Source organism: Apodemus sylvaticus, chromosome 4 (assembly GCF_947179515.1).
Source record: "Apodemus sylvaticus chromosome 4, mApoSyl1.1, whole genome shotgun sequence".
Lineage (NCBI taxonomy): Eukaryota > Metazoa > Chordata > Mammalia > Rodentia > Muridae > Apodemus > Apodemus sylvaticus.
In genome coordinates, this window is record NC_067475.1 from 168,540,461 (window position 1) to 168,552,530 (window position 12,070).

The following is a 12,070-nucleotide window of genomic DNA, read 5'->3' on the forward strand; positions in this document are numbered from 1 at the left end:
TTTTTTTGTCTGAGTCTGGAAATACTTGTCCTTCTTCCAGAAAGTTTTGCATTATCTTTAATAGGACTCAGCTACTGTTTTGATTGGTATTTTTCTTCTGGATGAGGCTTCTACCTTTGTATTTCAGCTAATTTTGCTGTATTGCCATTATTGTATAATGGCAATAATCTTCATTACCATTATATCTGCTACATTTAAGCATGTGTTTTAAGCTGCTCTAACTAACGCCAAGTGGCAAAAGTACACATTGCCAAGCAATTCTAACTTGTGTCTCTATTGCTGCGATAAAATGTTGACCAAGCCAACTGAGCAAGAAAGGGTTTCTTTCATCTTACAGGGTATTGCCCATAATCAAATGAAACCATGGCTGGAACTCTAGGCAGAAATCTGAAGGCAGACACTGAAGCAGAGATATTGGAAGTACATTGCCTACTGCTTCACTGCCCAGCTCATATTTAGCTATCCACTATAACCATGACTACTTACCAAGGTGTGGGATTTCCCACCATAACTAAGACGTTCTCTCTAAATAACAGTCAACCTAATGCTCTGAAGTCATGCTAATTTGTTGGAGGAAATATGTCATCTGAAATCTCCTCTTCCCCAGTATCTATTTTACAACATCTCTCCATCAAAGAGTCCTTTAATTTTTTCTTTTTTTCTCATCCTCAATGGAATCTACATAGTGCCAGGCTATATATATATTTATGCATGTAGATCTTTCTTAGCAATTACTGAAAAGGCCTCAAGAAAGAGAGCTGGAAAGACAGTACAACCAGTACAAATCCCTGCTTAACATTGATCCACAAATACAACATATTATTAAACAAAGTTTTATTTTCAGTAGATGTTACATAATTTACATATTTGTAAAGCTTTTCTTCCTTGATTTCTATGTGAAATATGGTGCTTCAAAACCCTAAATGGAAATGCTTCCTTTATCTGTCACCATTGTACACACAAATTGATAATTTCATTCCAGCTCTGGATCTCTACCTTTTCTCTCCCAGAATTCTGTAATGGACTGGAATTATGCATCCATTTTGAAGCTAGAATCCAATATGACCTAAGATATCCTGCTCAGAGTAGCTAGATCTGATCTCTATAATATCAACTTTCTCTGTAATGCTGCCCTTGCTTATTTCCAGGCCTATGATTCCACATTAAAAAAACTTCTAATTGAGCTTTGTGACTATGTTTCTTTCAAGTATAAAATACCAACTGTGATTATTTTAACATTGTAAGAAAATGTCATGATTATCAAAATGACTTCAACAAAGAGAATTAAATTTGATTTTTGAGATAAATATGCAATGATTTTACCACTTTATCTTTTAATTTCCTCCATAAATATAGTTAAAATAGTTTCATTGTATAAATCATTGATTCTAAAGCTGGATGACAGCTGCCAAGCATTTCTCAGTTTTATTTATGGAAGTAAACTCATGTGTGTATAACAGTACATAGAAGTGCATAAAATCTTTACAGATTTCTTAGTTTTTAAAGTTTCTTTTTGTCAAAGTTGAGAAAAAAACAAAATCCTACAAATGCGTCATATTCTTTTAATCTTGATGGTGTAATTGTAAATGCATGAATGTTCTTCTGTTTTCCAAGACCACTATTGATTTGAATAATTCCAGTGACTGATTTTCAGAACTCATTAAAATTATCTTACTCCAAAACAGTTTTCTATAATAATCGGAAACCCATAAAACACAGCCCTAGAAAAAAACACAGTTTAGCAAATCTAGAAAAATCCATATTTAGAACTTCTGGCTCTCTTTTTTTAAGTTGCATCACGTAGATGTAGTCAACATGAAATCATGTGATTGAAAGAGGTGTAATGCTGATCTTCCAGGTGCAATTGTGACCAATTAAAGAACAAACAAACACACAAACACAGCAAAACAACCAAAACAAAAGTTCTTTCATCATGTACTATGTTAAGTCCAAAGGTAGGAATTCAGAAACAGAGACTCATTCTTCACTCCCTATAGAAGGTGCAGTAAACTGTCCAGTTGTCTTCTCTATTTCATAAGAATGCTGTAGGGTCAGGCAGCTGAAATTAACTAATAACATAGAAATATGTCCCTAGAGTACATAAAATGCACATATAAAGGAGCACAGCTTCCTTCTAATGCTATAAACAACAGCTAGACATCTGAAATGAGCAGGGTAGTATTCCCCTTGAAGTAGGTTGGGCAAGGCTGTTTGATTGTTGCTAGATTAGAAAAATCACACATAGTATTTTTAATTAATTAATTATTTTTTCATTCCAGTGACTGTCCCTCTCCCCAAAACATTCTCACATCCCTCCTTCCCTCTCCTGTTAGTGATGGGGGCCTTCCTGGGTATTCCCCCATCCTGGCTCTTCAAATCTCTGAGACGTTAGATCCTTCCTCTCCTCCTGAATCCAGACAAGGTATTTCATTGATGGGAGACCCCTTAATTTTTCTTCACACAGCATATAGTTCAGTAGAGAGTGTTGCTAACCATAGAAGTTCACAAGAGCAGTAATGCATAGGGATTTTTTTCGGTATGGAGTCTGACCTTAACCTACAGCAACTGCAGTGTATAATCTACTAAAGAAAGACACATGACACCTAACAAAACAGGATTAGGAAGATGGGAATCTATATACCTCAAGATACAGCTATAACACTCATGGACCTATACACAAAAGATGCTTCATCCTACCACAGAGATGCTTGCAAAACTGTGTTTACTGCTATTCTGTTAATAAATGTCAGGAATTGGCAACAATCTAGATGTTCCTCAGTAGAAGAGCAAATAAAGAAATATGGTACATTTTCACATTGGAATATTACTTAGCCCTCAAAAAATAAATGACATAAAATTTGAAGTTAAACAGACAGAACTAAGAAAAAACTGAAAGAGGTATTCCAGATTTGAAAAGGCAACAATGATATGTATTCATTTATCCATAGATATTAACTGTTAAGTCAATGATACCCAAGCTACAACTCATAGAACCTCCAAGAGTAGGTATAGGATAATGGACTAGGGAGAAAAGATTTCATTAGGCAAAGAGAAGTAGAATAGATTGGATGGATGCGACAGTGGTAAAATTGGAGAATCAAGTGAAGAGGAAAGGAGAGAGGGAGTTAGGAAAGAAACATAAAAAGACGGCAAAATTAAGTGCCAATTGATGGGTTACATGGAAACCTAATACAGGAGAAACTTCCTAAAATATATACACATATGAAGGCAATCTAAAGCAAATTGCCAAATAATTGGGGAGAGAGTCTCAACTGTATTGTCACCAAATGAAGCTCCAGTACTGGAATTGACTTACATCTTTTATTGAGCTACTGGTTAAAAAAAAAAAAAAAAAAAAAAAAAAAAAAAAAACAACCTCATGGCAATCTCATAACAAATCTGACCTGGCCAAGACTATCAGTTGCTTTTCATAAACTGGCCATTGCTGAAGTCAACACATAAACAATTCATTCGAATATGGAGATCTAGAGGCAGGGACTACATTGGCATACTATCCAAAGAAAAAATGTAAAAGACAAGGTATCCATAACCCCTTTGTCAACAATTCTGTATTACCTAGAAGATATGCTAGGGCAATGGTGGTACAATGCTTGTAGGAGTTACCAACCAATGTCTGATTTGATTTAAGGCTCACTCTACTAGATGTAACCCATACCTGACACAACTTACTCAGATGACTAGAAGCTGAGACTAGATAGTCCAAGGACCTGAAGTAAAAGCAAATATTAGTGATCTTAAAAAAGAAAAGTATACTAATAAAATAACTCCTAATGGTATTCAGCTATACTCATAGATTAGTGCCTTGCTCAATCATCATCTGAGAAGCTTCCTCCTGTAATATATGTGAGAAAAAATAGAGATCCAGAGACACATATGAGAGATCTTGGAACACTCAGCCCTAAATGTGATATCTCCACAAAATCCTTGGAGTTCTCTGAACCCCATGGAAGGAGTGCTCAAAAGAGTGTAAGAGTAAGAGGGGATGAAGAAAACAATACCCTCTAAATCAGTGGTTCTTAACCTTAAAGATTGTGACCATTTAATATAGTTCCTCATGTTTTGGTGACCCTTAACCATACAATTATTTTCTTATTTCTTCATAGCTGCAATTTTATTACTGTTATGAATTATAATGTACATACTTTATATACAGGATACCTGATATTCTACCCTTGTGGGAGTTATGACACACAGATTCAGAACCACTGCTGTAAATCAATATGACCAAAATGCATGTGAACTCACAAAGAATAAAGCAGCTTGCACAGGTCCTATATGAGTCTCCCCCAAGTCCTTTCTGCTTATATTAAGTTTCTGCTTAGGTTTCAAGTTTAGTGTTTTAATGGGATTTCTGCATGTGTAAGTGAATGAGGCTAGGCTTGTTGTGCCTTCTCTTGGGTTCTTCTCATTATGTTGGTTTGCTTTGACAAATTCAATGTGATAGTTTTTGAGAGGGGGGAGAGAGAGAGAGAGAGAGAGAGAGAGAGAGAGAGAGAGAGAGAGAGAGAGAGAGAGAGAGAGAGAGAGAGAGAGAGAGAGAGAGAGAAAGAGAGAACCTAGCCACCAGGTTAAAACTTAGCAATGAAACAATCATTTATACCTGCTTAGAGAGGGAATATCAGTTTCCTTTTTCTGCAGTAGAGTGATGCTGGGTATATCAATCATTCCAAGATAAGCCTCATGTTCAGGAGTAGTTAAGCAACATATAATGGACTCCATGATATTTTTTAATGTGTGCTTTCGTTTAGTTAAAGTATGGTTGTTGTTTGTTTGGGGTTTTATTTGTTTATTTTTCTCTTTAGGTGTTGTTTCATTTTGTTTTCTTGGGTTTTGAGATTGTACTCTTGTATTGGGTTTCTGTTCATTTTTTGAGAAAGAATTTAAAGTAATGTTTGGGTGTAGAGAATTTTGGGGTTCTTTTTTGTTTGTTGGGTTGGTTTTCCTCTCTTTACTTATACTGGTTTGTTTTACTGTCCCTTAATGAATTTATACTGTTTTGGGGGGAGGGGTGAGAAGAATTTTCTGTAGCCTGAGCTGCCCCTCCCTTGTTTTAAAAGCACCCATCAAGAGACACTGGACAGTAGCAAAACTTTGCATTTCCACTGGACTCTTGTACCTCCCAAAGAGCTGTTCCTTCAAGGTATGGGGCTTCTTTCAAGCATTTGCTTCTTTTCCAGAGTGTAGCAAGGCTACAGTGCAGGAAGGTTTTAACCTACCAGTTGATTTGGACTACTTCCCTCTGCACAGGGCTGTGTATGTCCTGCTGACCTGCACTATATTCTCTACTGTGTACAATAAAGAAGATTGCTTTCCTTTGTGCACTCCTAAAAAAATAAGACAAGTCAAAACAAAGAAAGAAAGATACAAACAAACCTTAATTTGTTAAAAATTCTGATTTCCAGCCTGTCACTTTGCACTTTCTGGAGGAACTTTCACAAGGTGAAACAGTATTGAAAACAAATATATCTCTAACCAGCTGGGGTAAAATACATATCGATGTATAGACTGTGTGTAGATTAGAAAGCTATAAATATGCTTGTGAAAGAGTTCTTTCATCAGTATAATGCTAATTAAGGCCCATGCTTCAGGTTTGACACCTCTGTGGGCTGAGAAGCTTTGAGAGGAAAACCTTAGGTTCTCATAGCTCTAAAATATACTACTCATCGTTGTGAACCTCTTTTCACAAATTATGAGAAGGCTGTGGAGTGCCTCACTCATGGGGCAGCAAAGAATGTTCCATGCTCAGTCAGCTCTGTGTCCCATACCCATGTGAGGAACACAATGTGTGAAGTGCCAAGGACAGCAAACTCCTATCAACAAAGAGTTAGGCAGCAAAGCACTGGTTCTTCCTGCTGACTTTCCCACCACCCCAAACCCAGTTTTTACACAGTTTTAATTTGATCATTCAAAACATTCCCAATATAATACAGCAATCAGTATAAAAAAATTTTTTAAAAGTAACAGGAAGCCAGAATACTAGTTAGCACTATTCTACCTGTATGGGACAGGTAAGTTTCAGACCCCAGGAAACCACTGTGCAGGCTTGAAAGCCGAAAATTGAAAGAAACACAAAAGCAGATGCCTGGGTTCCCTCCAGGTGACCAGTTTTTAATTGGATGTGACATGTATGTAGTATGTACATCTGCTTCCCAGAGAAGGAGAGTTAGTGAGCATGGAGAACTATACACACAAAACTTTAAGCTGTGTCCATGCTGCCCTCACACTTCAAAACTATTGAATGTCTCAACCGGTTGTCTCCTGCAGAAAGCACCAAGCAGGCTTCTAATGTGATGAAGGGGAAGCCCTAGCAGATCCCTTCTCAGGCTGCAATGTCTTCTGAAGTGGGCACTGCCCCACCTAAGGGATGCAGTGCAATTACCAAAAAAGGGTTTTTTTTTATTTGTTGTTTGTTTCTTTGTTTTTCACTTTAAATACAAAAACAACAAAAATCAGTTTATATTAATTCCCCCGAACAGCCACCAAAATCAAAACGATCTCTCCCCAAATCAAAGCAAAACAAAACACTGTCATGTTCATAACCTTTCTAAAACAAGCCATCTGTTCTCAGCCATGTGACTGGGAGAAGGGGGACTTGATTTATTTATGGTGACTGCTTGGCTGGAAAACCCAAGAGGAGCATGGTCTGAGATCTATGGAGTGAGTAACACCTCTCCTGTCCTCCCCAGTTCTGGACTACAGGGAAAAGATTTCTGAATGAGCTACAAGAGTTTTGCAATTTCAATCCACAATGGTCTGAGTCTCTCCAACCCAGCTTTCCTAAGCATGTGAAATTTCTTACCAAAGAATTGTGCAAGTCAAAGCCTCATGTGTAAAGGCATTTAGTAGTCCATGATCAATGCAGATTGTCATACACTTGGTCCCCTTTCATGGGTCCTGACCTGAGCATGCTGCTTTACTGCTCTGCACCTAATGGCCACAATGGCAAGGAGGATGATTTCCATGTCTCCTAGGAACTGGTGGTTTTTCTGTCTCTCCCTGTTCCCACTCCCTAGTCAAGGTATTTGTCTTTAAGGGTGTCAAATCCAGAGATAGTTTGGGTTCTCCTGATAATACTCACAAAGGGCAAGATTGAGCAACAGCCATGAACACACACACACACACACACAAACAAAAAAAACAAAAAAAAAAAAAACCCACTGCCCGTCTTTGCCTGCACGCTCTAGGGTTTGGCTACTTAGCCATTCAGAAACTTACTAAGCGAAGTCTTCAGCATAGGGAAGGCTGCAGCAGTTATCCAGGTTCAAGAGGTAAGCAGGGTTGTCTTCAAAGTGAGTCAATCGCAGCATGTTCTCCTCATTTAGGGGACATTCTGACTCAACTCTGCCTTCAGGAATGGTTGCTGATTGTCAGGGAAGGTCATGGAGAAAAGTGCATCCTGATCACAGACAAATTTGTAGAAATACCTACGTTCCCCAGCCACCTTCTGAATGGTGTCTTTTTCATAGTAATAGTAATAACTTGTAATACTTTTATGGCTGGCCGATTCTTTTGGATACCCCCAAAATATGCAAACTCTTCTGGTTCTATGAGTTTAATTTCCATGCCTCGGCCAGTCCAGACAACGAAGTGGGTATTGTCTAGGTCATCCAGAAGGGTGATAAGGAATTTCCACAGCTGCAGAGGGCCTCGCCTCTGATAAGAGGGCCACCTCTCAAACAGGGTGGGCTCCTGCTTAACTTTGCCTTCCAGTCTTTCGGGCACCACGTAAGTAACATCAAAGTATGCACTAGGGTTCTTTTCATGTGGGAATCCTTAATGCTTGCCAGAGAAATACCAGCCTCTCATGTAGGATGACTGACAGTTAGGCACTTTTGAGTAAGCACCGTAATCTCGAGGCTCCTGCTTGATTCCCATGGGTGTTTGGAACCCATGTGCTTGGGGACCAGGCATCCCAGGGACACTGTGTTCATAGAGTGTGTCATGGTATTCCTGCTTGAATCCCTGAAGGGGTAGCATACTATGATTGTTTATTAATTTCAACTTGGAGGCCGTACTTTCTTCACCAGGTTAAAGAACAAAAACCTCATCAATTATGTAAAAGCTTACATACAACACAGAAGTAAATAGTGCCATAATTCTAGCATACTCCAAATGAAACTTAACACAACTTATAACAGTGATCTACCTAACCTACTCTCCTATCCTGCTTTTAGCACACAGCCCTGGTTTAAAGCATAACTTTAGACTGTACTTTGGTGGCTGTTATTCCCAGGCCATGGATATTTTTCAGTCAGTGCTTTTCTGTCATATTTTACTTCCTATGAAAGGTACATTCTGCCACTAAACCACAAGGAGCATAAAGATCTCTGCTTCAAGAATCACCTTTGTTCCTTCCATTTAAATCTGTTATCTATCTTATATTCTCTTCCATGGATTCAATGAGACCTTGTCAGGTAATCAACCTGAATATTTTTCTTTCTTTTTTTTATTATATATATTCTTTATTTACATTTCAAATGATTTTTTAATAGTTCCTCTTCACCAGTTTGTAACACAGCTGAGATATTCCTCCTAACTTTTCATGGCTGAGCATTCACTTCTGAGAACTTGAAATGTTTGAAATATTTGAAGTCACATTATATAATGCACAAGCTTACCATTTGCTTGATTTGGTAAAATCTACATTAAAATTAGTGTTCTATGGGATTGTCTTCATAGAAGGTGTTGCTTGGATTTTTACTGAGCTTTTCTGTTGCAATTTTGGCATCATCCTAACTATTGCTTTCCCATTATCCTGACCTCACAATCCAACATCCCAGACTTGTGTTGACATTGCTTCGTACTGCTTGAACATCACAACCTGGCCCATGTAGATTTGTACTGACCTCATTTTGCCATCAACTTGACATTGTAATTTCATCTCCATGGAAACATGAAACCATTTTGTCATTATAATTTGTCATTATAATATGGTGTCCATAGGCTTATCAAAATTGTTTTCATATAGCAATTTGACATCATAACACATCTCAGTAGGCTCCCCTTGGAATCTTATGACCATAGTAAATTGCATTCAAATGAGTGGAAATAGAATTATGATTAGCATGGGAAAAATATCCATTGTATATATTCAGAAGCTATTTTTCAATCTTAAGTATGTGCATAACTTGAGCTACTTTACCTTTCAAATCTTTAAGGTAGGTAGCTTTTGTGATAAGTATTAAATTTTATGCATTTTATATCTCTAAATTCTTGGGATAAAATACTTCTCATTTTCTTGAGGTGAATTTCCATATGTTAGTACTGATTAAAATGCCCAGAATTCTACCTTTGTTCATCTCTTTCCATTTTTCATCCAGTTTCTAACATTAAAGTCTGTCTTTGCTGCATAACAGAAAAAAATATCACAGATCCAAAATGGAATTGCTAGGGTTGGAGGGTGGTGGGGAGCGTTGAGGGAAAGGGTACATAGGCAATGAGCTGAGGTTCAGCAACCAAAGGCTTTCACATTCTGAAAGCCTTTCCTCAAACCCCATCAGCACTCTCAGAGATCAACACAACTTGCTCACATCCCCAAACAACTCAGGAACTTCTTCCTTTGGAGTGTTCTCCATCCCAAAGCTTGCTCCCGTCATATAATTACAATGCTTTTACTTGGTGCCAGCATAGGTTCAGTGTAAACAAATTATGCCTTCCTTTCTTTTTTGTACAAAAATATTCTTAGTTCTGACCCAGCAAGCTTTTCCTTTCCTACTAGCAGACGATGCTGTCATTGTTCGCTGGCCAGTACCTAGAGCAGTTTCATATACCTTTTATTTCACATGTCTTTGGGCCTACAGAATACTGTTTTAATATACATAACAATACAAGTGAATTTCAAAGGTAAGTCTTAAGGGTTGCTTACCCAAATGTTAATGCTAATAATGTTTAGATTGTCAAACTAGCATCTTCTATTTCTGCAAAACAGTCTTTTAAATTACCTTTCATGCTTTTTCAGAATTATTGGTATTCAAAATATAATCTAAGCATATAATTTTAGGTGTAAATAGGTGTTATTTTAAACACTACAATGCAGAAAAACGATGGGTAAAATCAACTTGAATGGTGATGATACCAAGAGAATGTGCCATAATGCTCTCTCATGTTCACATCCATTATTTTCAGTTTGTTTTATCTGACTTCAGTCCAACTACTGAGGCATGGTGCAAAGGCCAGACATCCAGAGGTTTAAAATATGAGTCCTACAAATCTTTAGATTAGAGCAGAATGCAGTGAATCAATATGGTTTTGTTAAAAACCCAAAGTAGAAGGAGAAAAGACAATTAATTTTGATTCAATTTTGTCACTGGCTAATGAATAAATTAGTTTCATTGGCCAGAGATATAAGACAAAACTGACCTAGTTTCTTGTCTATGATTACTGTAAGAGGCTCTAGGAACATTATGAACTCTAAAATGATCTTTCCAATGCAACAACAACAGCAAAAAACCACACATACACACATGCACACATGCACACATGCTCACATGCACACGCACACGCACGCGCACACGCACACACACACACACACACACACACACACACACACACGAGGAAAGAGGATTGCAAAGTAATTTATTGGGCTCTATGTAGAAATAACAACAGATGTTCATGCCATACATTCTATTTTCTTTACAGTATGCAGGGTGCTTTCTTATTTATTTTTATGATAATTTCTAACATTAACAGTTGGCTAGATCTTATGATTTATCTTGAACACAATTCTATGAACGTCATTACAGTATCTTATTCCCACTAATTCTTTGGAAGTAGTATCAGATCCATTTTGCATTGCAGAAAAAGCACAGTTAGATTGAACAAAGATGTAGATAATATGGGAAAGCATTGGCTTCCAATGCTGGCTCTTTTTAAAATCTTTGTTATTTTATTTTTTATTTCTTTTCAGTTTACAAATTAAACTTTATGCATTAATTAAAATATATGTGAAAAATACTACACTTCTAGTAAAGGAAAATAGTAACAAACTGACTTCTAGTGATATTCTGTTCTACTCAAAGACAAATGTCTTGCTAATGCAACAACAGAGAAGTTTCATCCTGCAGCAGAAAGGAACAAATACAGAAACCCACAACTAGACACAAAGAATGAGATACCTTAAAGCATTCAGCCCTAAAATGTGTGGCTCCATTACATCTGTCTGCTTGGGATTCAGAGAAACATGTGGAAGCAGAGTAAGAAAGAATATAAGAGCCTGAGGAGATGGAAGACACCAAGCAAACATGTTCTTCTAAATATAGCAGCACTGTTTCACAGAAGAACTCACAAAAACAGTGGTAGCATATTAGATGAGGTCATAGAGGTGAATAGAGAAGTGGGCATGTGCCCATCCCTAATCCAGAAGTTATTTCTAATTGATAACTACTTGCAAGTATAAAACTTACTTTTCCCCAAGGGAATCTCAATGTAGAAACATATTACTCTATTTTTTATTCATTCTTTAATCCTTCTTTTTAACAGTCCAGTCATTATCCCTGTCCTGGTCAGCCCTGTGACTATTTCTTATCTCATACCTTCTCCCCTATCTCCAAGAAGATGTCCCCAAAGCCCAATGCACCAGACCTCCCCACTCTCTGGAGGCTCAAATCTCTCCAGGGTTAGGTGAATCTTCTCTCATTGGGGCCAGTACTCTGTTTTATAAGTGTCAGGAAGTTCTTATCAGCTAATGTATGCTGTATTCTCGGTGTGTCAAAGTCCAAGGGATCTGGGGGGGGGGTCCAGGTTAGTTGAGAATGTTGGTCTTCCTATGGGGTCACCCTCCTCCTCAACTTCTTCCAACTTTTTCTAGTTCAATCACAGGGGTCAACAGCTTCTTCCCATAGTTTGGGTGTAAATATCTGCATATGAATCTTTCAGCTGCTTGGTGGACCTTTCCAAAAGTAGTCATGATAGACTCTTGTTTGTAAGACACACCATTGATACACACCATCGTATCAATAACTATGTCAGGCCTTGGAGCCTCCCTATGAACTGAGCTGTATCCTAGTTTGGGCCTGTCACTGGACCTCCTTTCCTTCAGGCTCTTCTCCAT

General features: G+C 37.7%; 1 pseudogene; it reads right to left on the bottom strand.

Annotated features, from left to right (window-relative positions):
* Positions 1-7,235: 7,235 nt before the first annotated feature.
* Positions 7,236-9,755, bottom strand: LOC127683773 (ETS translocation variant 5-like; annotated as a pseudogene).
* Between the last annotated feature and the right edge of the window lie 2,315 nt (positions 9,756-12,070).